The 25,826-nt window shown below is 67.0% G+C and overlaps 1 protein-coding gene across 3 annotated transcripts in view; it reads left to right on the forward strand.

Annotated features, from left to right (window-relative positions):
* RXRA (retinoid X receptor alpha) overlaps nucleotides 1-25,826 on the forward strand; it is a 91,704-nt gene that overhangs the window by 21,694 nt on the left and 44,184 nt on the right. The window contains exon 1 of one of the 3 annotated variants that reach the window (XM_044264531.1): nucleotides 244-302. The exons of 1 other annotated variant lie outside the window; for it this stretch is intronic. The gene's annotated coding sequence lies outside the window, so the exon portion shown is untranslated. Of the gene's footprint in view, nucleotides 1-243; nucleotides 303-21,617; nucleotides 21,709-25,826 lie in introns of those variants that run through there. One more of the 3 variants, XM_044264529.1, reaches the window with a different exon arrangement.

Consider the following 25,826-nt stretch of genomic DNA (forward strand, 5'->3'; position numbering starts at 1 on the left):
TGGCAGAGCCGTGGAGGAAGGGCGTTCTGGGCTAAGGGGGGGTGTGTGCAAAGGCCCTGACTAGGGAGTGAGCTTGGGCTGCGAGGGTTGGTGCAGGGCAGGTGCTGGGTCCGGCCCCGAGGTGGGGGCAGGAGGCAAGGCTGGTGGGAGGAAAAGCCAGGTGGGGTACCGTGGGGGCGGGGTTGCTGGGCCTGCCCTGACAGCTATGGGAAGCCCTTGTAGGGCTCAGTGGGGAGCAAGGACTCTGGTGGAGGTTGGGAGACACCGGTCCCCGGCAAGAGTGGTCCAGAGGCCCCGAGGAGGTAGGGCGCACTGGTGGACCTGGCTGCAGTTAGAGCCACCGCGACAGGCCAGGCTGGGGTTCCAGGGGCTTGGGCTGCCCGAGAGGTTTGGGCCCCGGGGAGGTACCATTTGTGGGGTGTGGCAGGGGCGGGGTCCGGGGTTCCGGCTGGGCAGGTGGCCGGCGAGGCGGCACAGGGCTGCGTGGAGCCTGGACTGATGTCCAGGCTTGAGGGGGAAACGTGGGACTCCGGGGTCTGTGGTCAGAGCTCAGAATGTTCTTGGGGCTGCGTTTTGTCAGCTGACAGGGGCTGGAGGGTGAGGACAGGTGGCAGCGGGGATCGTGTGGCTTTTGCTGGTGTGGGGGTGCTGTGTCCCTGGGAGGGCGCCGGTGGCCGGCTGCTCTCGGAGCTCAGGGCAGTCGGAGGAACGCGCTGCCGCAGGTGGCCGGGGGTCATGGCTAGGGGACCACACACTGTGGTTCCAGCTCTGCAGAGTTCAGAGACCGTGGGGATTCCTCCTCACCTCCCTTCCTGAGAGAGGGCACTCCCGTGTGTGAGATCCGCACCCACTCCCAGGGTCCTCGGGTTCCATCGTGCATGTCCCTCTGCGGCCGTCAGGCAGTGAAAGTCGCCAGAACACCTCCCGGATGCTGGACGTGCAGCAGGGCAGCTGGTCCCTGTGGGGTTTATAGTCCCCAGTGAGAGTGGAACTGTGCCCTGACGCCAGCTTTGCTGAGCGTGAGTGACAGCGATGGGGTCTTGTCACTGAGAGAGGCTCCAGGGGTGGGGCACGTTGGGGACCCAGTGAAGAGGGGCCCGCGCGTGGTGGGGGTGGGTGGGTGGTGCTGGGCTGTGCCCCGCTGCCCCGACAGGGACCTGGTCTGCCCCTGGGCTCACGGTTGGCAGCTGGGGGGCGTGGGTGGAAGTGGGGTAAGATCTGGCCAGAGCTGCAGACCCCAGCCCCCTGCTCTAGCTGGGCCTGGAGCCACCACCCTCGACGCTGGGTTATGGAGGCCTTTGTCCCCCAGCTGCCCCGGGCTTTATGCCTGGTCACTGTGCGCAGTCGGTGGTCCTGCTTAGGCCAGCTCTGGGCCAGGGGCACCTTGACCACGGTGCAGGGCATGGCCAGGTTTGGTGTGGGGGGGAGAGGGCATCCCTCGATGACCAGTAGGACGTGGACGGGGCTTCTGGAGGGCTCTGGGATCGAGTGAAGGAAAGCCTGCTGCTTGGGTGGGCTGTGTGCAGCTGGACCTCAGCTGGCGGGCGGCCCCCGGGGCCAAGCAGTGCTGGGTGTTGGTGAGGTTCGACCTCTCCAAGATTTATTGGGACTGATTGAGTTGTGCCCTTGCGGGCAAAATCCCTGCCCCTGGCAGTGGTGACCAGAGGGTCTGTTCTGGGAGTGACGGCTGCGTGCCCATGAGTCCCCGGAGCGGGGAAGGGCCGCTCCCAGGGGGGCTGTGCAGGGGTGAGCGGGCGGGCGGGCTGCTTGCCATGGAGCTGCATGGACAGCATCGCGTTCTGCCTTCAGCGCTGCCCTCTCCTCCTGGCCTGGCCTGCCCTCCCACGCGGCCTTCGCCATGCCCTGGACCCCGGACCCTAGCTCAGCCCCCCACCTGGAGCACATGCAGGCCTGGGGTCAGGAAGAACAGGCCCAGCAGAGGGCCGGGCGGGGTTCTTGGCCCCGAGACCCCAGAAGTGTCCTGTCCCCGGTACTTTGATCGGACAGCCGGTCGGGGCTGCAGGGCAGCTGTGCAGTGTCAGGCTCCCCCAGCCGGAGGTGGGGAGGGAGGGGGGACTGGCCTCGGGGAGTCCCTTGGGACGGGCACTGCGGAGCAGAGCACTAAGCCCAGCCTCGGCCTCGAGCCCCTGGGCTCACACCTAGGCCCCCACTTACCAGCTGGAGCTCTGGCGGCCCTCTGTGCCTCAGTTCCCTTGTGGGTGAAGGAGGGTGCAGAGCCATGGGGATCGCATGTGGGCAGCTAGAGGCTCCTGGGGGGCTGCCTGTGGAGAGGCTTGGGCTCCCTCTTAGGGGCCTGTGGTCTCTGCCCTGCCCGATGGCACCGGGAGGATTGTGGCCTCCGTCCCTGGCTCGCTGCGTATCTGGGCGGGAAACAGGAGGCACTTGGGGCGCAGGGAGCCCTGCTCTTGGCGTCCGTCTGGGGCTGAGGCTGGGGCCCTCTCTGCCTGTCCTTCCCCTCCTCCTCCTCGGGGTGGGGGTCTCCTGGCCACACATGGCTTCTGTGCCTTTGGGACGGTTTTTTCCTTTGCTGAGAGGCGGAGTGGGCGGGAGGTGGGCCGGCCATCCTCGCCCTGCACGTCCTCGCCCTGCACGTCCTCGCCATGCCGCCACGAGTGGGGACGCTTCCCGGGGAGTTGGGGGTCCTGGGCCTGGGCCAGACGTTGACGCGCCGCCCCTCATTGGCTCTGGCCGCGCGGTGGCTCCATGACGGGACCAGGGCGTCACGTGCCTTTCCCACCTGGCTGTGCTCCTGCTCCTCGGTGAGGGAGGGCAGAGCTACTCCTCTCTTGCCTCAGCGTCCCCTTCTGGGATCCCGGGGCAGCCCTCTCAGCCTTCAAGAGAGGCCTCTGTAGCCTCAAGGTGTACCTGCCCGCATGTGGGGTGGTCCCGGCATTAGGGGCCAGGCACCTGGACGTTTTGCTTAGGAAGTGGAGTGCTGGGGACAGGGCTGGTCCTTCTGGAGGGTTGAGCCGGCAATGGAGGTCCTGCCAGGGCAGGACTGGGGCCAGGGCTCATGGCTGGTGACGTTAGGCCACAGTGTCCTTCTGGTAGGACTTACCCATCGGAGGCCCCTGACCAGCAGCAGGGTTTGTGACGCACCCAGAGCAGGGACACAGGGAAGGCAGGCACCCGTGGCCCCGGGGACATGCAGGGTGCTGGCTGTGGTGGGGGTCAGGTGTCTGGCCCCCCCCCTGTGGGCTTTGTTCCGCTGGCCGGCCCTGATTTTTTACCCCAAACTCGGTGTCCTCCTGGCTCAGGGAGCCCCTGGAGAGGGCAGGGACCCAACACCTCGGGAAATGTGAGCCCCTCCCCGGCCCGTGAATATTTCATCAACGGATTAAAAATTGAAGCTGAACCGTCCATGGCTCGGGGAGGGCGGGGGCGGGTCGCCGCTCCTGTCAGGCCTGCTGGAGTGTTTTTCCTGGTGACAGAGCCACGTCCATTAGAAACGGCGTTGTGGCTTAAAATGCCATTCCGCGGCCGTCTTCCCTTAAGGTCGAGCTGTGATCAACCATCGGCTGCCAGGAGTGAATTTTGACCCTCAGAATGAGAGGTGACCGGGGCATGGAAGGGTTTCTCAGGGCCGGCAAGCGGGGGCCTCGCAGAGGCTGTGGCTGCGCCCGGGCCGTGGGCAGGCGTGGGTGTTGCTGCGGACGATCTGGTCTGTGCGTGTGTGTAGGGCTGGGGGGGTCTGGTCTCCGGGTGCGCATGTGTGCTTGCGGGGCTGGGCAGGGCTGGGTGCCCACTCCTCCGGAGCCCTGCCGTCCTTGCCCGGCCCGGTGCCCGGGGGCGGGAGCCCTGAGGTCCCGCAAACAGCGTGGGGCTTGCGAGGGTCCCGGCAGTGGTGTGTGAGGGGGAGGCCAGTTTTGGTTGCAGTGAGGGGACGGTGTTCTGGGCCCTGGGGCTGAGGAGGGCCCCTTTCCTGGGGCTGCCCGGGTGGCTGGCAGGACAGGACAGGCAGGCTGGCTGGCATGGGCCTCCAGGCCCCGATGGCCAGTGGCCCTGCAGGTGGGCGTGTTGGGAGCCCTGGCGGGTGCACTGGGTGAGGAAGACAGGGCAGTGGTAGCTGCTTGCCAGGGCCCCCTGGGCTCTGAGAGGCCACATCAGGGCCCCAGGAGCATCGGCCCCAGGGAGGAGGATGCAGGGGCCCTACTCCAGGCCCCCAGCAGGCAGCGCAGGGCTTGGCAGTGCTGCCCTGCCCCTCCCCGTCTCACTCCTGCCCAGCAGCAGGCAGAAGTGGCCACTCGCCAGGCAGCAGACTGCCCAAGGCCGAGCGTCTGGACCACCCAGCCTCCCGCCACTCTCCTGCTGGGCCTCGCTTGTTTTCCTTTGGCGGGTCGGAGCGGGTGCGGCTGCCGACGGGTGCCGCAGCAGCTCTGCTCCTCGGCAGGCCGGCTGCACGCGGGGCGTCCGTTCCCCCAGGGGCAGGTGCTGCGGGGTTGGCTGGGGCCCTCGTGCGGCAACACAACAGCGTGGGGGAGCAGCGCCACGCTCGGTCCCCTTCCCGCAGGGCGCAGAGAGGGGCCTGCTTGCTGTCGGGCACGGTCCGCTGTGAGGCAGGGGTGCCCCGCTCCCTGCGGGGATGCTGAGTGAGGCCTCTGCCGGCCTCTCTGGGGTGGGGGAGGTGGGAACCGAGTCGCCCGAGGTGCTGGAGCCCATTCGCTCTCCCCTCCACGCGCGACGGTGAGTACGGTCCCGGCTTCTCCCGCCTTTTTGTCTCTCCCTGGGGGCTCCGCTCTGCTCCCTGTGGCGGGCGTCACGGGGCCGTGCACACCGGGCTGGGTGCTGCGGACTGGGTGGCTGAGCCTGGTGCCCCTGGCCCTGTTGTGCATCGGGAGGGGCAGGCCTGTCGCGGGGGGGTCCTGGGGGCTGGGGGCCTGCGGAGCAGGCTCAGCGGGACCGGTGCTTGTTCTCTTAAGGGGCGGAGGGCTCCTGGGGGCGTGTTCTCAGATTTCCCGCGAAGGCGGAGTTTCTGGCAGCCCTTGGCTGTGGGGGCCGTGCGAGCCCCGGTGGCCTGGGCTGTGCCTTGCACACCGCAGCCCCGTGTGCACGTGTCTGTCTGCACGCGAATGTGCTCACACCTGTGCGTGCCGGGCCGGTCTCCCTCCTCGAGGCCGAGCCGCAGGCATTCCTGCCTTTAAGCAGACTGTCGCCGGCTTTCCAGAGGCCTGGCTTTGCCCAGTGACGCGCTGTCCGCTTCTTGGGGTCTGTGTTTCCCCAGTGCGCACGGAGCCTTCCTGTCCTCCCAAGGGCGGTGCCTCGGCCTCCCCATCCCTGGGTCCGCGGGTGGTCTGCCCCCTCCTGGTCCGTCTCTGGGCAGGAGGCTCGAGGTGTCCTCTCTGTGGCAGTGCCGGGCCTTGGGAAGGGAGGGGGTGCCTTTGGGACGTGAATCACTTACAGGGCTGGTGTCCCTTTTGGGGAAGTCAGTCCACCTGGGATCTGCGATTCCTGCCTTCTGTTGGTCGGGGCGATGTTGGCAAGACCCCGGGGCAGCTCCAAGTGTCCCCACAGGCCGTGCTGAGGGCGAGCACAGAGGCTTCGCCTGTGTTTGGGGGACCCTGCCCGGGACGCCAGCTTGGATGGGGACAGGGTGCTCCCTGGGCCCGGGAGGGAAGGGGCTGGGAGTCACACCCTGAGCGCTCTTGTCTCCGTAAAACCCCTCACTCCGCCGACCCGGGCAGGCCCAGGCGCGTGCGGCCGGCATTCCTGCTCCGGGGGACGGGGCGGGTGGGGCGCCAGGGCCACGACTCTGGGTCCTCAGAGTGAGCCGTGCTGTGGCGGGTGCGTGGTGTCCACGCGGGAGCACGGGACGGGAGGGCGCATGTGCCGCGCGGGGCGGGCCTGGGTCCGTGTCCTCCTGCCGCGCCTCCTCCTGCGCCTCCCCGGGGACCCCTCCGCTGGAGCTGAGTAATGGCGCCCTGTTCTCTCTCGGGAAGCAGCCGGGCCTGGAAGGCCGGTGGGGTCTGTGGGGTGCGGGGGCGAACACATTGACCCGACATTGGGCCGACCACGCGTCAGCGCCAGCGCGGGACCCTGTGAAGCCCCTGGCCCGGGCCACACCCCAGACCACTAGACCGGCGGCCCTGGGGCGGTGCCTGGGCGCTGGGGCTTCTCGGGACTCCCTGGTGGTCCCTGCATGTGATCAGGTGGAGGCCCACGGCGCACGGGGGCCGCATCCACGGGGCTCTCCCCTCCTCCCGGCTCCGAGCGTGCGTACAGCCTCGCGGGTGTCGGCGTGGCGGGAGGGTTTAAGTCTTCGTTGCTGTGTCGTTGCTGTGAAGTCTCAGATGTGGGTCAGACCTCCCTCCCCGGGTCCCAGGCCCTCGTGTGCCTCGGGCGACGGTTATCTGAGGTCTCCCTCAGTGGCTTCCCTCCGTCGACCTGTGCTCTCACTTTCCGGCTTCCACGCGCCTCCCGGGCTTTGGACGGCCTTGAGGGCCCCAGGAGGTCTCACTGGGCAGTTTGGGAGGCTGCCCCAGAGTTCTGGGGGGTGTTTGGACCAGAGGGACCCCCAGGGGCTGGCCCCCCTGCTCTCAGAAGGCTGCACGAGTGAGGTGTCAGTTATAGAAAGGCCCAGGACACACAATTCCAGGGAGAATGTGCCTTCCTCTCTCATGTGCCCACGTTGGCCCTGGGGTCTGGATGGGGCTGTGGCTGGGCATCTGTGAGCCATTCTCTGTGTCCTTGGCTGCTTGTGTCTCACTCTTTGTTCCCCCGGGGTCTGACCTCACCTGAAAGAAGTGTGGGATCTGTGGGCTTGTGGGTCGGGGCGAGCAGCGCTGGGCGGGCCCGCTGGTTTGAGCTCCCCAGCAGGGCCCCAGGGGAAGGCCACCTTGGAGGGTACTGGAGCCCTTGTTCCCGCAGGTCCTGGCCAGCCTGCCCAGCACTGTTAGCCGAACCGGCCTGACCCTCAGTGTGGGTCCCGGAGACATCCGGCAACAGTCCCGTTCCCGCCCCTCCTGGCCTCAGCCTCTTGGTTTGCCCTCAGGAGGGCTGGGCTGGTGAGCGGCGCTCAGGGCTCCGCAGGGCCCAGGTGGGGGGCGGGGGCCTCCTGCTTGTCAGTTTCTCAGCGGGGGCTTCTTGTCTCCACGGGGTGGGGAAGGAGAGGCACAGGTCGGGGTGGAGAAGGGCAGTGGAGTGCGGAAGGAGAGAGAAGACAGCACGTGTCTGGCCGGGGCCCCAGGAGGGCTGCTGAGGGTGGGGGCGGTGCCCAGCTTCTGTCGTCTCGAGCCAGAGGGCCACCAGGTCCTGGTGACACCCAGAGGCAGGTAGTTTCGCAGCCATCACACAGCCTGCGGTGGGGCTGGGGATTTTCTTCCATGGCCCTGGGCAGTGTCTGCCCAGGATTCCGCATGTTCTGGAAAGCTCTGTGGCACCCTGGTTCCAGGGAAGTGGGGGTTTGCCCTCTGGGATGTCTGCTGGGCCTCAATGTCGTCCCTGGAGAGGCAGGGCTGTGTCGCCCGTGGGGAGCTGGCAGGGACAGCATGAACCCTGCTGGGCTGTGGTTTCTTGCCTCCTACCCTGGGGGGCTGGGGTCAGGGGGCTGCTTCTTGGGAAGTGGCCGTGCTCCCATCGGACTTCCCGGCCCCCAACCCTGTGGACTGTGTCAGGCTGTTGTGGGTGACCGCCCCCCCCCCCGCCCCACTGGGGAGCAGAGGCCCGGGCAAGTCACTCTGAGCCTCGCTTTCCCCCAGAGTGAAATGGGGGAAAACGTCCTACTTTGGGTTTTTGTAAAGCAGCAAAGAATTGTCTAGCTCACACCTGGTAGGACATGGGAGTTGGGCCAGGCTCTTGAGGAAGATTCCTGATGAATGGCTGGGCCCGGGAGCCGAGGGACCACAGTGTGCACTCTGTGTGCAGACCCCCACCCGTGAGGGCAGCTAGGCGGGACCACCCTCGATCCAGGGAGGGCTGGGGGACAGTTAGTGCCTCACCCAAGGGCGCGTGTTCCCGTCTCCCTCTCCCCCCCCCCCCCGTGAAGGGCCTGAGAGCCTCAGTTGCCAGGCATGTGGCTATGATGATCCTGTTTAGGGGCTTGGACAGGACCCCCTTGAGGCACGGACTGGGAATGGCGGACTCTCTCATCATGGCCCTTCTGGAGGGGAAGGTCACAGTGTGGCTGGTGGCATATTTGTCCTGCAGTTGGGAAATAGTGGCTTTGTCGGGGGTGGGGGGGGGCAACGGCCACCCTGCCCCAGCCTCCCCCTGCCCTGCAGACAGCTCAGCCCCCACCCAGTGATGGAGGGCGTCTCCCTGGGGCCCCCCTAGCTGCCTCCTCCCAGCCCAGCACCCAGCAGGCAGGCGGCCCCGAGCGCCAGCACCCAGGCCCCTGTGGGGCACCCCCAGGAAGCCTCCGGCCCTGCGCAGGGCTGGGGAGCTGGGGAGGCCCAGGGAGGGCAGAGACAAAACAAAACCAGACTCCACCCCCACCCCCAGCCCCAGCCCACACCGAGTCTCCTTATCTGTCCCGCAGCCTGTCGCAAGGGCTGGCTTGGTGCCGTGGAGAAAAGTGATGGAACAGATAGTCGTGGGGCAGGAGTGTCTGGGCCTGTCGGACGGGTTTGGTTCCTGCCCCAGGTGGAGGGGAGAACCTGGCCGGAGGTCACTGCCTGGGCGCAGGCGGCTGCCGGCTGTCTGCTCAGCCGGGCTCCTGGCGGGTCCTGGGAGTGGGGGCTTTGCGCGGAGCTGGGTCCCGCCTTGGCCCTGCTCGCGTAGCTGTCCTGTCAGGTGCTTCCCTGGAGGGGTGCGGGGTGGAGGGTGAAAGGGCTCTGCCTCTCTGCTGGATGGTTCGCAGTGAGCCCAGGCCCGGGCACAGCCGTGTCAGTGGGGAGGGTGGCAGCTTCCGAGGCCCCAGTGGACTGTCCTGCCCCCTTCCCCCGCTGTGGCCCTGGCGTTCAAGGGAGTGGCCGTGGTGGACACCGTCAAGAGTGGATTTTAGGTAGAAAATGCCCTACTTAAGCTGAAGTCAGATTTCTGGCAGCCAGAACCTTCTGGAACACAGACGCGGGCCAGAAGTGGGCAGAAAGGGCTTCCATCAGGTCGGAGCCTATGTTCTTAGAAACGTGGATACAAATCACGGTTTCTTCATAAGTCTATCAGTTTGCCCTGGTGACCTTTCACCTGTCTTATCGTAGAACAAGAGCTTGGGGACAGTCTGCTGCAAACCTGAGTTCAGGGAGAAGTGACAGCCAAGGAGGAGGCCACCCAGTGGAGAGCTGGGGAGAATTTAGCTGTCCACTGTGCCCCGGGGACCATGGGGACCCGGCGGGGATACCGACGCAGGCGGCTGCAGGATCTTTCTGGCACTGTGGGGTGGGGCTGGGACGAGCTGTGACGCTCCCAGGGGTTTCCCCGGACAGACCCTGGCTGTCATCCCCTTTCCAGTCGTTCCCACGGGAGGCCCCCCATCACTGCCGCGAGGGCCGTCCCGGTGCACTGGCCCCAGCCCAGGTCCCCGGCCCAGTGTGAGCTCTTAACCCTGGTCAGAGCTGAGACGGCAGGCCCTGCCCAGCCCAGCCTGGGTGTCCTTGCGTCACGAGGACCCTGACCTGATGAGCCGTGAATTGGGCAGGAGGCCCGTCAGTGGCCACATTCGGGCAGGAGGTAGGTGAGGGTGTGCAGTATAGCTGGGGTGAGGGGTAGGAGCTGGGCAGTTGCCATCCTGGGAAAAGGCCTCCGTAGGCCTGGGCTGGGGTGGAGCGTTTGGGAGGGCTTCGTGGAAGAGGTGACCGTCGGCAGGTCTGGACGAGGGGACAGCATCTGCGAAGGCCTGAAGGTGAGGGAGGGGTTCTGGGTTTGCGTGGGGAGGTCCAGAGCTGGGAGGTCTCAGAGGCCCCCTCCGAGGTCTGGAGGATCGTGGGCGCCTTGTGTGCGGGAACCCACGGGCCCAGTCCCCAAGACTCTGCAGGAGTCCAGGGATCCGGCTTTCCAGGCTTTGCTTTGGGCGTGGCTCGGCAGAGCCGTGCTGCCTCGGGCTGTCCCCCACCCTCCTCCTGGCCCAGGTGGTCAGCGGGACCCGGCAGGGCGCTCCGTCCTGCCAGAGACAGGCTGTTCCCGGGGCGGGCCTGGCCAGGGCTGGGGTCTCCGGGAGACGGCAGTGGCCACCTCGGGAGTGTCGGCAGGTCTGAGCGTGGCCTGTGTGTGAAAGCAGGCCGCACAGGGGGGCGGAGGGCCAGGAGCCTTGCAGTTGGTCATGGTGAGCTCAGGAAGGGGTGGGGGTCCCAGGACGGGTGGAAGGAAGAGGTGCAGAGGGCACCCCCGAGGGCCTCGCCTCGGCCTCGCCTCCCCCTCGCCCGGCCACGGCAGAGGGGCCTGCGCAGTTCCGGGGGTTGACAGAGCACTCCCGGCTGCATGAGAAGCATGGGGCCAGGCCCAGGAGGAGACAGGGTCTGCGGCCAGAGAAGGGGGGCCAGGGCAGAGGCCGGAGGAGGCCTGGGGTGCAGAAATGGCCTTGAAGAGCTGTCCTTGGCCATCTGGGGTGAGAGCGAGGGGGTGAGTGTGCCTTTTTGGTTGGGCTCTGGGGGTCCCTGCTCCATCTGAGTGTGTCTTGGGGCCACCTTTGGAAGCCACGGACGTCACTGTGCAACTGGGGGAGACCGAGGCCCGGCAGTGGGCACCCAAGGGCGTGCAGAGCCTGGTAAGGGCACGTGGGCTCAGTGGCTCTAGCGGGGCTACCCCGGGGCCTCTTGTGTTTTGGAGCCTGCCCTGACATAATTACCCGGCAGTAATGAGCTAATTAGTCACAGTGGTGCCCCCCTCCCGCCCGTTCCCCCACCGGGCACTTTACTCTCCCGGCCGTCTTCCCTTGCCTCCTGCCTGTAGTCTCTCCAGTGCTCCTGCCGGGGCGACTGCCCTCCTCCCAGCCCCAGCCCCCCGGCCCCTCATCCTCCGCTCAGGGGACACGGAGTGTGGTTTTGTCCGCTGGGGGTGCTGCGCTGTGACGGGTGGGACCCTGGGGAAGGTGGCTAACAAGCCTGTCCCCGTCAGTGGGCCTGGATTGCTTTTCCCTGGGTGGATGAAGACCCCTCACTCACTTTGCTAGTAACAGTCAAAAACCCAGTAGTCATTTGTGGCCTGAATCCCAGGAGAGGGCAGGGTCCACATGGCCCTGGGGTCCAGAACAAGCTAGGGTTGAGCCCTGGTGGGAGCAGGGGACGGGCTGCACCCCCACTCCCGCTGGGGTTTGGAAGGTCCCCTGACAGTCTTGGTGCTCTGGTCCCAGGCTGCCCCTGTCTGTTTCCCTCTTGGGCAGGGCAGCTTGGCAGGGCTCTGGGCAGGCCTGGCCTGGGAAGGGAAAGGGCTCACACAGCTGAGGCTCCTCGTTGCCCCACTGAAGGGCAGGGGAAGGTTCTGGCGCCACCAGGGTCCCGGGGCTGGCCATGGGGGAGGGAGCCAGGAGGGCCAGTGGAACAGTGATGTCGTTGCCTGAACTGGTTTCCTCGTGGAGGGGCCTTTCCTTAAGGCCCAGCTCTCTCTGTGTCTTGCCTGGGGGCATCCCAGGGTTGCTGGGCTGGGCTGGGAGCTGCGGGTCACCCCGACTGGCCATGGGGTGCAGGAACGACGCCTGGCTGGGACACGCTGCACATTTGCTTGTCGCCAGGGGTGGGGGCAGGACAGGCAGGAAGCAGCTGTTCCTTCCCGCTCTCACCCCTGCGGGTCACGAGATCGTGCCCCGTGGCCCTGCACCAGCCCCAGGTTCGAGGGCGGGCATGGAGACGGCGTGGCCCAGGGCCCGTCTGGAGGCTGTCACCACGGTGGCTCATGGCGGAGCTCGGCTCTGCCCAACGTTCTCAGGCCACGGGTCCTGGATGGGGAAGGAGGTGCTTTGGCCCCTGGGCCGGCCTTGTGCGGGGCCAGGCCTGGGATCTGGGTCGCTGGGTGAGGAGTGCTGGCCTGACTCTCCTGGGGAAGCTGCCCCAACAGGGCCCCGGCCTGGGGCCTCCACCTGGGCTGGAGGGTAGACCTGGGGCTGAAGTAGGGCCTGCGTCAGGGGGTGCTGGGCGCTCAGGAAGGCAGGGCCCCCCAGGACTGCTGTCTGTGCCAGGGAAGGCTGGGGGAGGGGGCTCCTTCCCCAGTGGCTGTCAGAGACTCAGTGGAGCCCTGGCTTCCTGGTCTGGGGTCCAGGAGCCCCCTCTGGGTGGTCTTGGAATCCAGGGAGGCTGAAGAGGTTCCTGGGGTGCCTCCTGCCAACGGAGCCCCACACTGAGCCTGGCTTGGGCCCACGGCTCCCTTTGGGAAGCACCTTCTCTCCCCCGCTCTGCTCGGATCTTATCTGATGGGAGAGGGTGGGCCTTTTGGTGTCAGACTTGACTTTCCCACGTGCCCTGCCATCTGACTCATCAAATTCACATAGTGACTGTTCTGCTGATTTGTTTATCAGCTAATGATTCTGGAACTTTCTCTGGGTCAGGCACCTGGTCCCAGAACTAGAGAGGAACTTGGAGATCCTGTTTAATGTTCTTATTTCACAAATGGAGAAACTGAGGCCTCCCTGCAGGCGCGGCTGCCTCTCTGCTGCTCGCGTCCCCTCCTGGACACTGCCCTCGGTCCCATGACCAGCTCTAGCTGAGGGCTGCTATGTGCAGAGGCGAATTTGAGGACCTGTCCCACTGTCCTGTGCGTCGCACCCTGTCCCCGTCTCCCCGCTCTGTCCAGCCCCGTCCGTCAGATGCGCAGGCCGGCGGGCGCGGGTGACACCCAGGCCTGAGGGCACGGGGGTTCCCAGGGACTGCATGCTCCCAGCGCCGTCCCTCAGCGACTCTGTGCCCTCCGCGGTGGTGCCGTCCTCTGTTGGTAACGAGCTTTTTCGCTCTGTAATGTGTGTTTCCTGACTGCCGGGCAGGCGCCTAACGACTCGGATTAAATCAGAAATCAGAGGGACTCCAGAGGTTCCTTGCCTGGGAACAGGCCCGTGGCTCTCAGGGCTGCCCTCCATTGCGGGTGGACGGTTCTGGAGCAAGCACTTAGAGCCCGAGTGCCTTGGGTATCCTCTGGGTCTGACCCGTGTCAGGAACTCCGTTGCCGGTCTACAGACTGGGGAGAGCAGAGCCTGTCCTCTGCAGCGAGCACCCTCGGGAGCTGGGATGTTCCTCCTGCCTTCATGGGCTGGAGGCTCAGCTCCCATGGGGTCAGCCCTCCACCATGTGGTCACTGGGCTTGCCAGCCCCCCTCCGACCCACTGGTGAGAAGCGCTCCGGCTGTGGCCCTCTCCCGGCCCTGAGCTCGCCCCTGGCTTGCACCGCCTCTCCTGGCCTTTGTCCCACTTCTGTCGGTTGGGTTGGGAGGGGACAGAGCTCCGAAGGCTAAGCTGTGCGTGTCCGTGCTGGGGTGCCACTGTCCCACCCCCCCGCCTTCAGTGGGTCCCCACCCCCCCGGGCCAACCCTGCGTCTTCCAGCCGCTGCCCAGCCTGGAGCTGCGGTGCAGGTGCGGGCGTCCCCCAGCCCAGACCGCGCCCACAGGGGGCGCTCGCTCCTTGCGCCTTTCTTGGGCAGAGGTCTCTGCCTAGGACGGGGACCTCTCCTGGACCCCTTGCCCAAGTCGGGGCTCCCATTGGATGCTGCTGCAGCCCCTAGCATTCCTCCTTGTGTCCCAAACTCCATGATTTGGGTGGCTTGTCCCCACCTGACTGTGAGCCTGAAGAGGGCAGGAGCCGAGGGGCCTCATGGCCACCGTGCGCCCGGCAGCCTCCGTGGGGCACGCTGCATGAACGCACGACGTAGTTCAAGGTGGCAGAGCCCCCTTGGAGCTTCTGGAGCATCTCCCCTAAGCCAGGTGCTGGGCTGGGCACGGAAGCACCTGAAGCCAGTTCCCCTGAACAGGGAGACCCCGGGCCCCGCCAGAGTGAGACTCCGGCTGTGCACTGGAGCCAAGCCCACCACTGCTTCCCGTGTGCCCCTCGTCGGCTGAGGCCGAGCCCGGCTGGAGGGTCTTGCCTCGCTTCGCCGCACGCCTGTGCCGCACCCCGCCGCCCTCCTGCACCAGTGTCTGCAGCTGGCGCACCGCCCTCCCACCCCTTCCCTCCTGGGGTGCTGGGTGCTCGTTTCTGCAGCTCTGCCCGGGGACACCGACCCTCCCCGGGGGGCCCCGTGCCCGGCGATGATGTAACCTGAGTGACGGCGGCAGCCCCGTGGGCAGCAGGACCTCCTTGCTCTCCCCACATGTGTAGCCAGGGCAGGGCTGCTCCCGAGGCACCCCCGACCCCGCGGAGCCCACGGGCCGCCCAGCCACCCCTTCTCTGCCAGTGGGGAGGGGAGGAAGGCGTCCATGTAGAGGGTCAGCTAAGTTCACGCCTCGCCGGTCTCCCGTCTGAGCGCCTTTCCCTGCTGGGCCTGGGGTGGACCCACATGCGGGCTCTCGCCCCGCACCCCTGCAGGGGCTCCTGTGTCTGCGCAGCCCTTTGCTGCTTCTGGCCTCTGGGACTTGCCGGCAGCGTTTCCAGGAGGGTCCAGGTGGTGCGCGTGGCCAGAGGGCTGCATGACGTGGTGCCGAGGACGCCACCCGGAGCCCTGCGTCCGCGCGGGCTGGGTTCTCCGTGCACATCGCGCTCGGCTGATACTTCGGTGCAGCTGCCCGCGGTCTTTCTGCCGCCTGGAGCACCCCCACGTCCAGGGCAGCGCCCGCTCTCCGGCGCCGATGGCTGGGGGCGGGGATGGCTTGGAGGCAGGTGCGGCCCTGTGACTTGTGAGTGGGCCTTGGGTCCTCTGCTTCATCCGCTCACCTTGTTTTAGCGGTGTGGGGAGAAGCCTTTCTTAAGAACTTTCCAGCTAGAAAACCCCGGCTCATTCTGAGCGACGGTGGTTTCTCCTCCTCCCGCCGGCTCGCTGGACCGCGCGGTGCTGTGGGGACGGACCGCGCCTTCCCTGCAGGTCTCCGAGATGAACACATCTCGTTGAGCCGAGCTTCCAAGCTCCGCAGCGTCTTGTTTGTGAGATCCGGGTGTCCGGGGACAGGGTGCGGAGGCCCGGAGGGTGGGCAGGGCAGAAGGCCGGGCGAGCGTCCCACGTGTGGGTGCCGGGAACCGCGGCTCATCTGCTAAGAGGCCCCAGGAAAGGCGGGGGTTGGTGTCTTTGTTGACGGTAACGATGGCAGCCCCCTCATGGGTCCCGACTGTTTACAGCTTGGAAGCTGAGGCCTGCCTGGCCTTGGCCTCCCCTGGGCCCTCTAGGTGGCTTGTTGCTGGAGGTCTGCCAGCAGGGAAGTGGTGGCCGTAGGGTGCTCTGGGAGTTTGGGTGAGACCGTCTATGGGACTGTGCTTTGCCCAGGTGTGCCTGTGGTGACCTTGGGGCTGTCTGGGACCCAGCTGGGGGGGGTCTCCCCTGGTGCTGGCCGGTCCGGGGAGAGGAGCTGGGCGTGTGGGCTCCGAGTCCCCAAGGTGGGGCCAGCCTCTTGGCCCTGCTGGTGGTTTTGGCCTTTTGAACATTATAGCTGAGGGTGTCCATCCCTAGCCTTCTGCATACCCCGCCTCTCACATAGGAGACAGTCTCGAGAGGGCTGTGCCCTGTCCCCGTCCCCCTGTGTGTGAGAGCTGTGCAGGTCAGCGTGGGGAACGTAGCCGGGGTCAGGCTGCCGGCTGTGCACCAGGCCTTGGGAAAGCATTTGTGGGGTCGTCTCGGGAGCCCCCCCTTAAGGGTAAAGAGATGGAGACTCAGCGCCACACCGTAGCAGCCCGCCCTCCCCTGCTTGAAGCCCCTGCGTCTGTCCGCTGCTTCCTCTGGGCGTCATTGGTGCCCAGGTGGGTGAGCCGAGGAGCCCAAGTCCTGGGCGCCCCTAGAGCGCGAGCCAACCCACTCCGGGTGGACAGAACTTGGCAGGTACACGTGCTCCCAAGAAAAGCAGCTGCCCCACGTGTTCCTACGGGAGACCTAAGTGGTCTTGGCTTATCTGCGGCTCTTCACGCGCCGGCCTCCGTGCGGGGTTCGGGTGCCGTGTGCGGCTGGGCTCACAGCCGTAGCCGTTGCTTGCGGGGTGAGGCAGGGCGCCAGGCCCGGCAGCCTGCGTTGTGCTCAGTGGCGCAGTTGGACCAGTTTTACGTCTGTCCTTGGTGGCTGTAAACCCTGGCCAGGTTGGCTCCGAGGGGCCAGGCTGACTGAAGGAGGGGCGCTTGGCTGCTCTGTAGAAGGAAGGGAAGGTGTGTCGGGCAGAAAGCACCCCCCCGCCGTCGTCCTGCCCAGCTCAGGCCCAGTTTGTGAGAAGGGTCCCGTGTGGGATGGGGGGCTGGGCCCGCCATGGAGGTGCGCACGGAGGCCCAGCGATGAAGCTGGGCCCTCTGCGAGTTGGAGGGTCGGGCGGGTGAGCTCCAGGAGCGCTGTCTGTCTCAGCCGGGGTCTTAAGACCCCGGGGCTCTTGTCTGGAGTCTGCTTGCACCCGTTTCTGGAGGGGTCAGGGTTGACGCGTCCCCAGTGTCTCAGCCCAGCCCCCAGGGGCTTTGGTGGCAGCCTCGGAAGAGGTGTCTTGCCAGTCCCAGAGGGACGCTGAGGCTCAGAGATGCCGGGGCCCCAGCGGGGGGGCCGTGGTCCGGGGTGGGGGTGTCTCCATCTGCGCCGCCTGGGTGGTCGCCGACGTGTGGGCGGGGGAGCGGCCTCTCCTCTCCCACAGCATGGCTCGCCGCCCCTCCCCGGGCCACGGGCCTTGGCACGGGCTCAGGAATCCTACATCACCTCGGGCCGCGTCCAGCTTGCTCAGCGGGTGCGGGGCTGCCCCCTCCTGCACCGGCCGCGTCTGGAACCCATTACCTCGGGGTGTCGGCAGCAGAGCAGCCGGCCGCCGTGGGCTCCCGGCTCCCGCTGCAGCTGCCCCCTGCTCTGGCCCCCTCAGGCGGGGGAGGTCAGGAGAGGCCGGCCGGGGGCCTGCGTGGCGTTGGGAGGCTGGGAGAAGCGTGGCCTCCCCGTGAGGAGCCGGGTGGGGCCGGAGAATGTCTCTGGCTGGCCTGGTCTCCAGCTTCCAGAAGCAGCACCTGGAAGTTGAGTGTCGGGGTCTGAAGGGCTCGAGGCGCTGTTCCCAGTGTGTGGGGAACCGAGGAGGGCCAGAGAGGCGGGTCCCTTGCCTGAGGCTCTGCAGTGCGCTGGGACCCAGGACTGACCCTGGCCTCCTGGTTGCGTGCTCCTGCAGCGCCAGGGGGGCTGTGGTCCTAGGAGGGGTGGCCAGAGCCGCAGCCTTGGGGCTCGGGCCTCGAGAGTTAGGTGGCACTGAGCGGTCCAGGACCAGCCGCCTGGAGACGGGGCACGAACCTGGGCAGGCGCTCAGCTCTCGGCACGCGGGGAGCGTGTGGTGGGCTTCTGTCGCTGGGGCCTTTGTGGGGTGTCCTGGCCATTGAGGTTGCCTCGAACCCCGCCTTCAGGCCTTCACTTGCCCTCCAGGGCGGCGCGTGTGTGGGGACTCTGCGCCCACCGAGGGGCACAGCGTCCTTGGCCCCTGCAGGTGGAGAGCGCCGAGGGGCGGCTGCGCGGTCCTCTCCCTCACCAGGTGTTTCCTGAGGACCTGCCCCGCCTGTCCCCGGCAGCCACGCTGGCTCCCGGGCCCTGGCTCTGCCCGCAGCTTGCGCCGACCCTGCGGGCCCCAGGCTCCTGACCGCAGTCGATGGGCTCGGCCTTGCTGGAGAGAGTCCGCGAGAAGACGCTCCCGCCTGCTTGGTGGGGTTCGGCGTTAAACAGCAGCGAACGCTCTGTGCGTCTCGGAGCCGGCTCTGCCCTCCCGGCACTGCCGCGGCGTGGGTGTGCTCCAGGCCCGGGACCCCAACTGGGTTCCCCGGGAGTGCAGCGGCTGCGGATCTGGGGCCTCCCCGGGCCCTGGGGCTCCTCCCGCTGTCTGAGGGGTGAAGCGGAGCTTCCCCAGCCTGAGCCGAGGGGTCCGGGGCTTGAGGGCGCTCCAGGCCCTCGTCCTGGGGAACAACAGCCTGCAGAAGGTAAACAGCATGGGAGTGGGCGCATGAAAGCTCCCGTCTCTTCCGGGGCCCTCTGAGGGAGCCCCGGTCCCCGGATGGGCCTGCTGCTGGTGAGGGAGGTCATGCCTGGGTGTGTGGCCCGGCCTGCTCCCAGTCCTGGCTCCCTCAGTGCCTGGTGTCCCCACAGGCTCAGGAGAGGGCTGGTCAGGGATTGACCGAAAGACAGCAGCTGCTCTCGCTCTGGCTGTCCCAGGGCTCTGGCGAGGATGCCCCCGAGGGCCTAGGGTTTCCGTCCCTGGGCCAGACAGCCTCGGCCATGTGGGAGAGATGCTCCCCGTGGAGTGGAAAGACCCGGGCAGCGGAAGTTTCTGGAGAGCTGGCTGGCCTGCTTTGAGTGAGAGATGAGGTGTGCCGTTCTGTGGGGGTGCACACGTGTGTGCGTGTGAGTGTGCACGCGTGTGGGAGTGTGAGAGCCTTTTGGGCCCTTTTGTCCCTTCTGGTTCCCTGGGCAGGGCCTCCTTGCCCCCCAGGGGCTGCCCAGGTTTGCGAGTCCTGGGCCTGCCTCGGGATTCTACCGGGGGTGGCTTCCGCTCGGGCCAGGCCGGCACGTGTCCCCCAGCTGCCCCACCGTCTCCTGCAGCCTTGGGGTTCAGAGGTGGGAGGGGGCGGGGCAGGCGGAGTCGGGAGGCCCCCTCCCAGCACCTGAGCTGGCCTGCGTCGCGTGCACTTGGCCACCCTGACGCGTGCACATGACCTCGTGTCAGACCCCCGGTCCAGGTAGTGAGCGGGGGTCCCGCTGCGCCTCACAGTACCAGGCAGAGTCCTCTTCCCTCTCAAGTGTTGGACCCTCCTTGGGCTGAAGATGTGGCGGGGTTCTGGGCACGTGGTCGGGGGCAGCTCGTGGGCGGACCCCCTACGACCCAGCCTGGGTGTGGCTCTCGGTCTCCTGACGAGGGGACAGGCAGGAGGACCACTTGTCCTTGCTGGGTGTCTTCGGGGGCCTTCGAGGGCCATGCGGGGTGACGGTTTGGATGTCCTCACACCCAAGCTTGAACCCTGGCTTCAGGGCTGCCCGGTGGAGCCCGCTCCATGCCCTGCAGGCGCCCGTGGTCGGCTGCTCCTGCCGCCCGGGGCGCCGGGCCCTAGAACCACCGGGGGCCTCCTGCCTCTCCAGCCCCAGTTCCCTTCCTTACCCGTGTGCGGGTTCACCCTCTGTCTCCCCCGGCGGGCTCTCTGCTGTGTCCCCACATCTGGTGTGAGAAGGCGGGCTGGTCTGTGCCTGTGGCCCCCGCTGGCGCGGCTCCCAGAGCTCCCCGTGCAGGGTGACGGCCGAGTCGTCTCCGTCCCCCGAGCTGTCCCCAGCAGTCAGCGGCTGGCTGTCGTGCTGAACTCTGGGGTGGGGGCGGCTGGAGCGTGGCCCCCGGGGGTCCGTGGTGTGGGAGCGTCCCAGGTGAGGCTGCTGGGTGGCTGGGCCCTGGGGGCCTTGTGTGCAGCAGCAGAGCTCGGACCCTGGGGGGTGGGCCGGAGGGAGCCCCGCTGCCCCCAGGCCACACGTGCTGGGGAGGTGGCAGTCGGGTAGCTGGCTGAGGGGGTGCCGTGGTCGTGGGTGGAGGCAGTGCTGGCCGTGTGTCCGTCTGTTAGCTCATTTGGGAAGATGCCCAAGGCCTGGGGTGAGGCTGTAGCAAGCCGACTGGGGGGTTGCCCGCGCCGGGAACCTTCGCCACAGGGGCTGGAGATAGCGCCGGGCAGGGGGGTCGGTTGGCTCTGGGGTTCCTGGCAGGTCCTGGGGTCGCCAGGTGGTAGGCCCCTGGGCGGATAGGCCGACAGTCCCTGTTCCCAGAGATCTGCCTCTGACGCTGACCTACCAGCCCCCGCAGACCCCCACCCCAGGAGAACTCTTCCCCTGCTGGACCTGTGGAGGGGCGTGAGGTCGGAGTGGGGTCCCAGCTGCCCTGTTCCTTCAGTTGAGACCTTGGCTGAGTCCCTTGTTGTCATGGGGCCACTGTGTCCCCTTCTGTGGGGGTGGGGCTGTCCTGAGAGCACAGCGGGACCATGTTCCTGGAGCATGGGGTCCCCCGGAGCGGCAGCTGTTGTCCTTGGCCCTGCTCTTGGTTTTGCTTTAGGTTGAGCACAGGCGCGTTGGCCGCAGGTTGGCCCCAGGCATGTGGGGCGGGTGTGTGTGGACGTGTGAACAGTGAGGCGACCCCACGCCGGCAGGGTGCCCCAGGGCGCCGGGCTGTGGGCGAGTTCCACCGAGAACTCTTGTCCTGGTGTCCTGGCCATGGCGCGCAGGCCTGGAGCAGAGCCGGGCGGCTGATTTTAAGCCTGGTACCCCCTGGCTCACTGGGCCTGTAGCCCGGCCCTGGGGTGTGGGAAACGGGCTTTGAAGGTGTGGCCTTTGTACCTTTGAAATGATCTGACCCTTGTCTCTGTGTGTCCCTGAGGGCAGGGGACATCACCGAGTTGGGGGACAGAAAGGGGAGCTGAGAGCCGTGTGCCCGAGGCCCACCCCCCTGACCACCCCCCTGCGATGTGGCATGGCGCGGGGGCAGGCAGGCGGACGGGAGGGCTGGGGCCCTTTCCTGGGTGCTGCTGCGTGTCGAAACCAGTTGCTGACGCGGCCCGCGGTGTTGAAATCCCAGTGCTCATGGGTTTCCCAACATCCTGCTGGCCCGTCATAGGACCCAGCGTTAGGAGCCGGGTGCCAGGCCCAGCCTAGGGCCCCCTGTCTGGGTGCCTGTCTCCCCGCTTCCTCCCTGGGGAGATGGGGAGAGACCGCTATCCCCAGACTGCCGTCCAGGCTGATAGTTGTGTGTGTGGCATTAGGACAGGGTGACACAAGCCTGGGCCCTCACCGTCCTTATGACCTGCCCATTTTAGGTACATCACTTGGCTTCGGAGCAGAGGGGAGTAGCATTGGAACCCAGGGCCTGGAGTCAGTGCCGTTGCTGCCCTCAGGGCAGGAAGGAGCAGGGAGGCGAAAGGAGCAGCGAGGTCCGGCCCGGGGACGCGGCGCCGTGAGCTCCATCTGCACCCTCTGACAGACTGTCCCGGTTCAGCGTGGGCCCCTCTCGGGGCTGACCCCCTTGTGAGGAGACCGTGGGACGTGGGGAGCCTGAGGCAACCCTGGGGGTGGGGGCGTTCCTCGGGCTTCGCCTGGAGCAGGGCCCGCTGCCTGGACTGCCCTGCCTGAGGACAGACGGCACCACAGCTGTAGTCTCCGCTCCCCCACTGGGCTCCAGGCCTGTGGCCTGCGGGGAGCAAGCCGTCTCCCTGAAACCACCGGTGTGCGGGTTGACCTGCTGCGTCACACAGTGGGCTGCTGGACGGTGGAGGCCACTGTCTCTGGGATTCTTCCGGGTCGGATGCGGCGGGGGGGGACGCAGGCCCCAGGAGACCGTGCTCCTGGGAGCACCACCGAGCTCTGCTGCTCTGGACAGGGCCGCCTCGGGCAAGTGGCCCAGGAAGCCCGAGGGCGCTGTGCCAGCCCGGGCCTGGAGCTGGTTGAGAACACCTCTAGTGCCCGTTCTGTGGGTGAAGGGCGCAGAACAGGTGCCCAGGGGACAGCGAGGCCCCCCACTGTGGGGCGGGGGGTGCTGGGCTTCTAGGAACCTGTGGTCAGGCCTCGCCCTGGCTGTGGCGTCTGACTGTCGCTTGTCAGCAGGGGAGGGGCGCTGGAGACTGTCTCTTACTGAGGAGGAAGCAGGTGCCCAGAGAGGACGAGGGGCTGGGCCTGGGCCACACGGCGAGGCAACCGCCACGCCGGGGGCCTTGGAGAAGGGGGTGTCGGGAGAGGTGGAAGTCCCTGGTGAGGTGGGAGTCTCTGTGGTTGGGGTGGGGAGGGTGCTGTGGGTTCCCCTCGGGCAGGAACCCGTGAGCCCCCACCGCCGTGTGCCGGGTCGGGTCGATGCCTTCCGTTCCCGCCGCCGCAGGCCCGCGGGGCGCCGGGCCCGTGCTCAGCTCACCCCACGCCCCAGGTACGTCCTCATGCAACTGTGTCTGGAGGGTCAACCCGCCCATCTCCCTGGTGTTCTCACATTGTAGCCCAGAGAGGTGATGTCGTTTCCTGAGGTCTTGGGCCACGAGGGGGTGAGACTGGACCTGGGCCCTGGTCTTGGTGCCTCCTGCTGCCAGGGGTCCCCTGTGTCCCTCTGCCGCCCTCCCTGCTGCCGCGGCGGGCGTCTGTCCCGTGCTCACGGGGTGCAGGAGTTGTTCTGGGGGAGATGTAGGAAGCTACCGTGTTGCAGCTGCAGAAAGATGAGGGTGCCTGTTACGGGAAGCCCTGCCCGACGTCCGCTCGAGGGCAGCGTGCCTTTCCTCCTGCTGTGCGTCGGGGACCGACGGCTGCTCCTGAAAGTCTCTCTGTCTGACTTCGGGCCCCACATCCCTGGGCAGGGCCCAGCCTTGTTGGTCCTCCTGTTCCTGGCGTGGGGGCAGTGCAGAAGCAGGTGTGACGCACGGAGGGAGCCGGGGCCTTTCTGAGGACGGGGCTCTCAGACCCAGCGGGGCTGCGGCACACGCCTGCGGGCCTGCCTGGCCTGGAGTCGGAGTCGGAGCCGGGAACGGAGCCGCCTGCTGGCCGAGGGCCACCTGCCGCTCATACCTGGGGGACAGATGAGGAAAGGCCAGCTTCTCGGTGCCCCGTCCACTTCCCCTGCCTCCTCCTGGCCACCTTCTTCATAGGTGATGGAGTCTGTGCTCAGAGCGCTGGTTTACCTGCTGGGTTTACACAGCTTGTCGTGGCCCTGGGGTCTCTGTAGAAGTCAGTGCTTGGTGGCCAGCTCTTAAGGACCACGGTGAGTCCTGCAGCGTGCACCGGCCCATTCCCACCTCTCCTACCTGCCCCGCTCTGGGCTGGGCCAAAATTTAGTAAGTTTTTACGTGGGACCCCTGTATGCCAGGTGCTAGGCTAGGCTCCAGGCCAGGACCTAAGGGTGCCTGACGGACCACTGTCCTACCCGCGGAAGCCCCCAGACTTTAGCAGCCGCAGACAGGCCAGCTTGGGGCCCTCTTGGGGGCGTGTGGTGGAAGAGGCCTTACTCTGGCTGGGAGGATCAGGAGGGCATCCTAGAGGAGGTGTTTAAATTGGTTTGGAGTGAGCCAGAAGACACGCAGGGGAAGTTTCGGCCCAGGGAACAGCCTGTCCAAGCCTAGAGGCCCGAGAGCTGGTGTGTTCCTGGAAGTGAACTGGTTTCCAAGGCTGGGGGTGGAGAGTGGGCCAGCCCGGTGAACACGGAGGAGAGGAGGGCGAGAGGTGGCCGCCGTGGCCATGGTCGGCCCAGGCCCGGGAGGAAACCTTCCCACCCCCAGAGTCGCAGTGGCTCCTGGGTGCTCGCTTGGCTGGCACAGTCGGGGTCTGGGCAACGGGGGCACTTCCTGGAGGGAGACTGGGTGCTCCCCTGGGGGGACCTTGGCCCTTTCTGGAGCTGTAGGGTGCTGGGGGCGTTGGTTCTGGGGCCCCGGCCCAGAGTAAACCCAGGTTCACATCCAGGTCAGCCCAGGGACCGTTCAGATGGACTGGCGTTCAAGTTCGCCAAGCAGCCTCTCGTGGAGGCCGGGCCCCTCCTCTTACAGCTGAGCGCACAGGTGGGAGCAGAGGGGTGGGCAGGGGACGCTGGGCAGGGAGCTCCTGGTCCCCCAGGGCTCCTGCCGACTCACTGTGGGGAGGTTGGAGGGCTCTGCGGGTGGGCAGAGTTTAGGAGAAAATCCCGTCTGCATTGGCGTCGAGGGGCCTTTTGGTGGGGTGGTTTGTACACAGGGCTGACTGAGGTTCTGTGACGTGCCCCCCCAAAACACCCCAACCGACCCCCTGTAGCTCTGTCATCAAAGCCAAAGAAAGTGATAGCCGGCCGCCCGTCAGAGCGCTGCCCTGCTCGAGACTTAGTTTCCGTCTGGGCTCTGCGTCCCCCCGTCTCTCTGCTACCACGTGTCTGTGTTGCGTTGGTCACAGCCTCCCGTCTGGGGGGGACGACCGGGCGCTGAGCACGGCCCCCTGGGCTGGTGAGTCGTGCTGACTGCCCCTGGGGACTAGGGGTGCGCTCAGCTGGAAGCGGGCAGCGGCCATGCGGCCAAAGGCTGGGGCAGGGGCGGCAGGGGAGAGTGCGGCTGAGGGGGGCTGAGCTCCCGGGGGCACCTGGCCACCACAGGTGTTGCCATATGGTGGTGGTGCCCAGGGCCCCGCACCAGGACTCCGGCCCCAGCCCCCACCCCGCCCCCACGCCCCAGGCAGGCAGCACTGTCCTGTCTCCTCAAGGTGGAGAAGGAAGAGGGAGCCTGCCCTTGGGGGGTCCGTGGCCCCGAGGGAAGTGAGGCTACTGGCCGGTTGGTTTGCTTGGAGCCAGGCCCTGGGGCGCGTTCCCTGTCCCGAAGGAGCCGTCTTCCGGGTGGGAGGGGGGCGCTGCGGGCCAGACCGTGCTGGCGCCGTAGCTCTCTCCGCTGCCCCTTTCCGCTCTGGGCTGCGGTTCACCAAGTTGGGCGGACAGCGTGGTCACGGCCAGGGAGTGGGGGCTCTGACCACCAGCTGCTCGGCCCGCCCAGCTGCTCGGCTCAGACTTGGGATTTGCCGAGGGAGGTCGGTTCTCTGTGCACTGAGGGTGCTGGACCCCAGAGGTGCCCCGGCCTGACTCTGTGTCAGCCTGGAGTCGCTGGAGGTGCCACACGTGGGGAGCCGGCCTGGCCCCTGGCCGGCGCAGTCCGTGCAAACTCCTCGAGCAGAGCGTAAGGTGACAGCCAGGTTGCCCTTGGCTGTGACTTCATTTGGTTTCCTGGAGTCAGATCGTCCATCATCTGCCCAAAGAGAGGCCTGCTTCTGTCCTTGGCGGGGCCGCGAGCCCCTCACCTTCCTGGGGTCGGGGTGGGGGGCTGTGGTGCCCTCTCTTACCACCCAGCTCTCTTGCTGCGGTGCCTCCGACCTGGGGCCGGACTTCAGCCCCTCCTATGCCATTGGCCCTGCCTTGCACACCTCTGTGCAGCGGAACCAGACGTCATGCTGTTCCCTGTCCTGCCTGCTTGTCCTTGCTGTACTCTTTCCCGGACCTTTTCATTTATTTCTCTTTCAGGCTCTGCCCCTGTTCACTTGCACTTAGGGAGGCCCCTTTCCTCGAGCAGAATCTCTGCCCACTTCCTGTGGCTCCTGAGGGCAAAGCCCAGGCTGTCTCAGGTTCCTCTGTGACCCAAGCACAGGAGACAGGCATACCCAACACTCTGTGCTCCCAGAGGTGTCCTGGAACGGGGACTCCCTTGCTCTCTGGCCACCTGTGGGGATGGCCTCCGGGACCTGTGGTGAGGAGGGTCCCCCGTGGGGATGTCCGAGGAGACCCTTCCCTTGTGGTGGTGAGTTGGGCTAGTGGACGTCGCTGTTGGAAGCAGTTCTGTGTCCGAGGCCAGCTCTGGCCCTTTGAGCCAAGATGAGGCTGCCCCTTGGAGGCACTTCCCATGCTCCCCCGACAGCCGGCAGGGCCTTGCTGTCCTGTCTCTTGCCCCCTTCTCAGCACGCCTTGTTCCCAGGGGGGTGACAGGATGGCTGAGACCTTGGCCTGGCCCTCGCGGAAGGCCCGTGCAGGGCCTGGGGCCCGTGGACCTGCGTAGCCCCCGGGGTGAAGCTCAGCCCCGTGGGGGGAGGCAGCGGCCCTGAACCTGGACGTGCAGGGTCCGGGGACTCCATGGCGGTCAGCATGCTGGCCTCTGCGTCACGGGGGCCAGGGAAGCAGGTCTCAGTCCGAGTCCAAGGCCCTTTCTCCAGGTGCTCCTCTGGCCTTTAGGGCCTTTGGGATCGGGGCTCCACCCCTATAGGGGTTCCATTTCCTGACCCACCTGCTGGAGCGTGACCTTCCTGAGTCCCTCCTGGGAGTTCCTCCGTGGCACAGTGCCTGGCTGGCCCCACAGTCTTGGGGACACCCAGTTCCCAGGCCCTCCTGACGTCCGCCA

Source organism: Neovison vison, chromosome 9 (assembly GCF_020171115.1).
Source record: "Neovison vison isolate M4711 chromosome 9, ASM_NN_V1, whole genome shotgun sequence".
NCBI classification, from domain to species: domain Eukaryota; kingdom Metazoa; phylum Chordata; class Mammalia; order Carnivora; family Mustelidae; genus Neogale; species Neogale vison.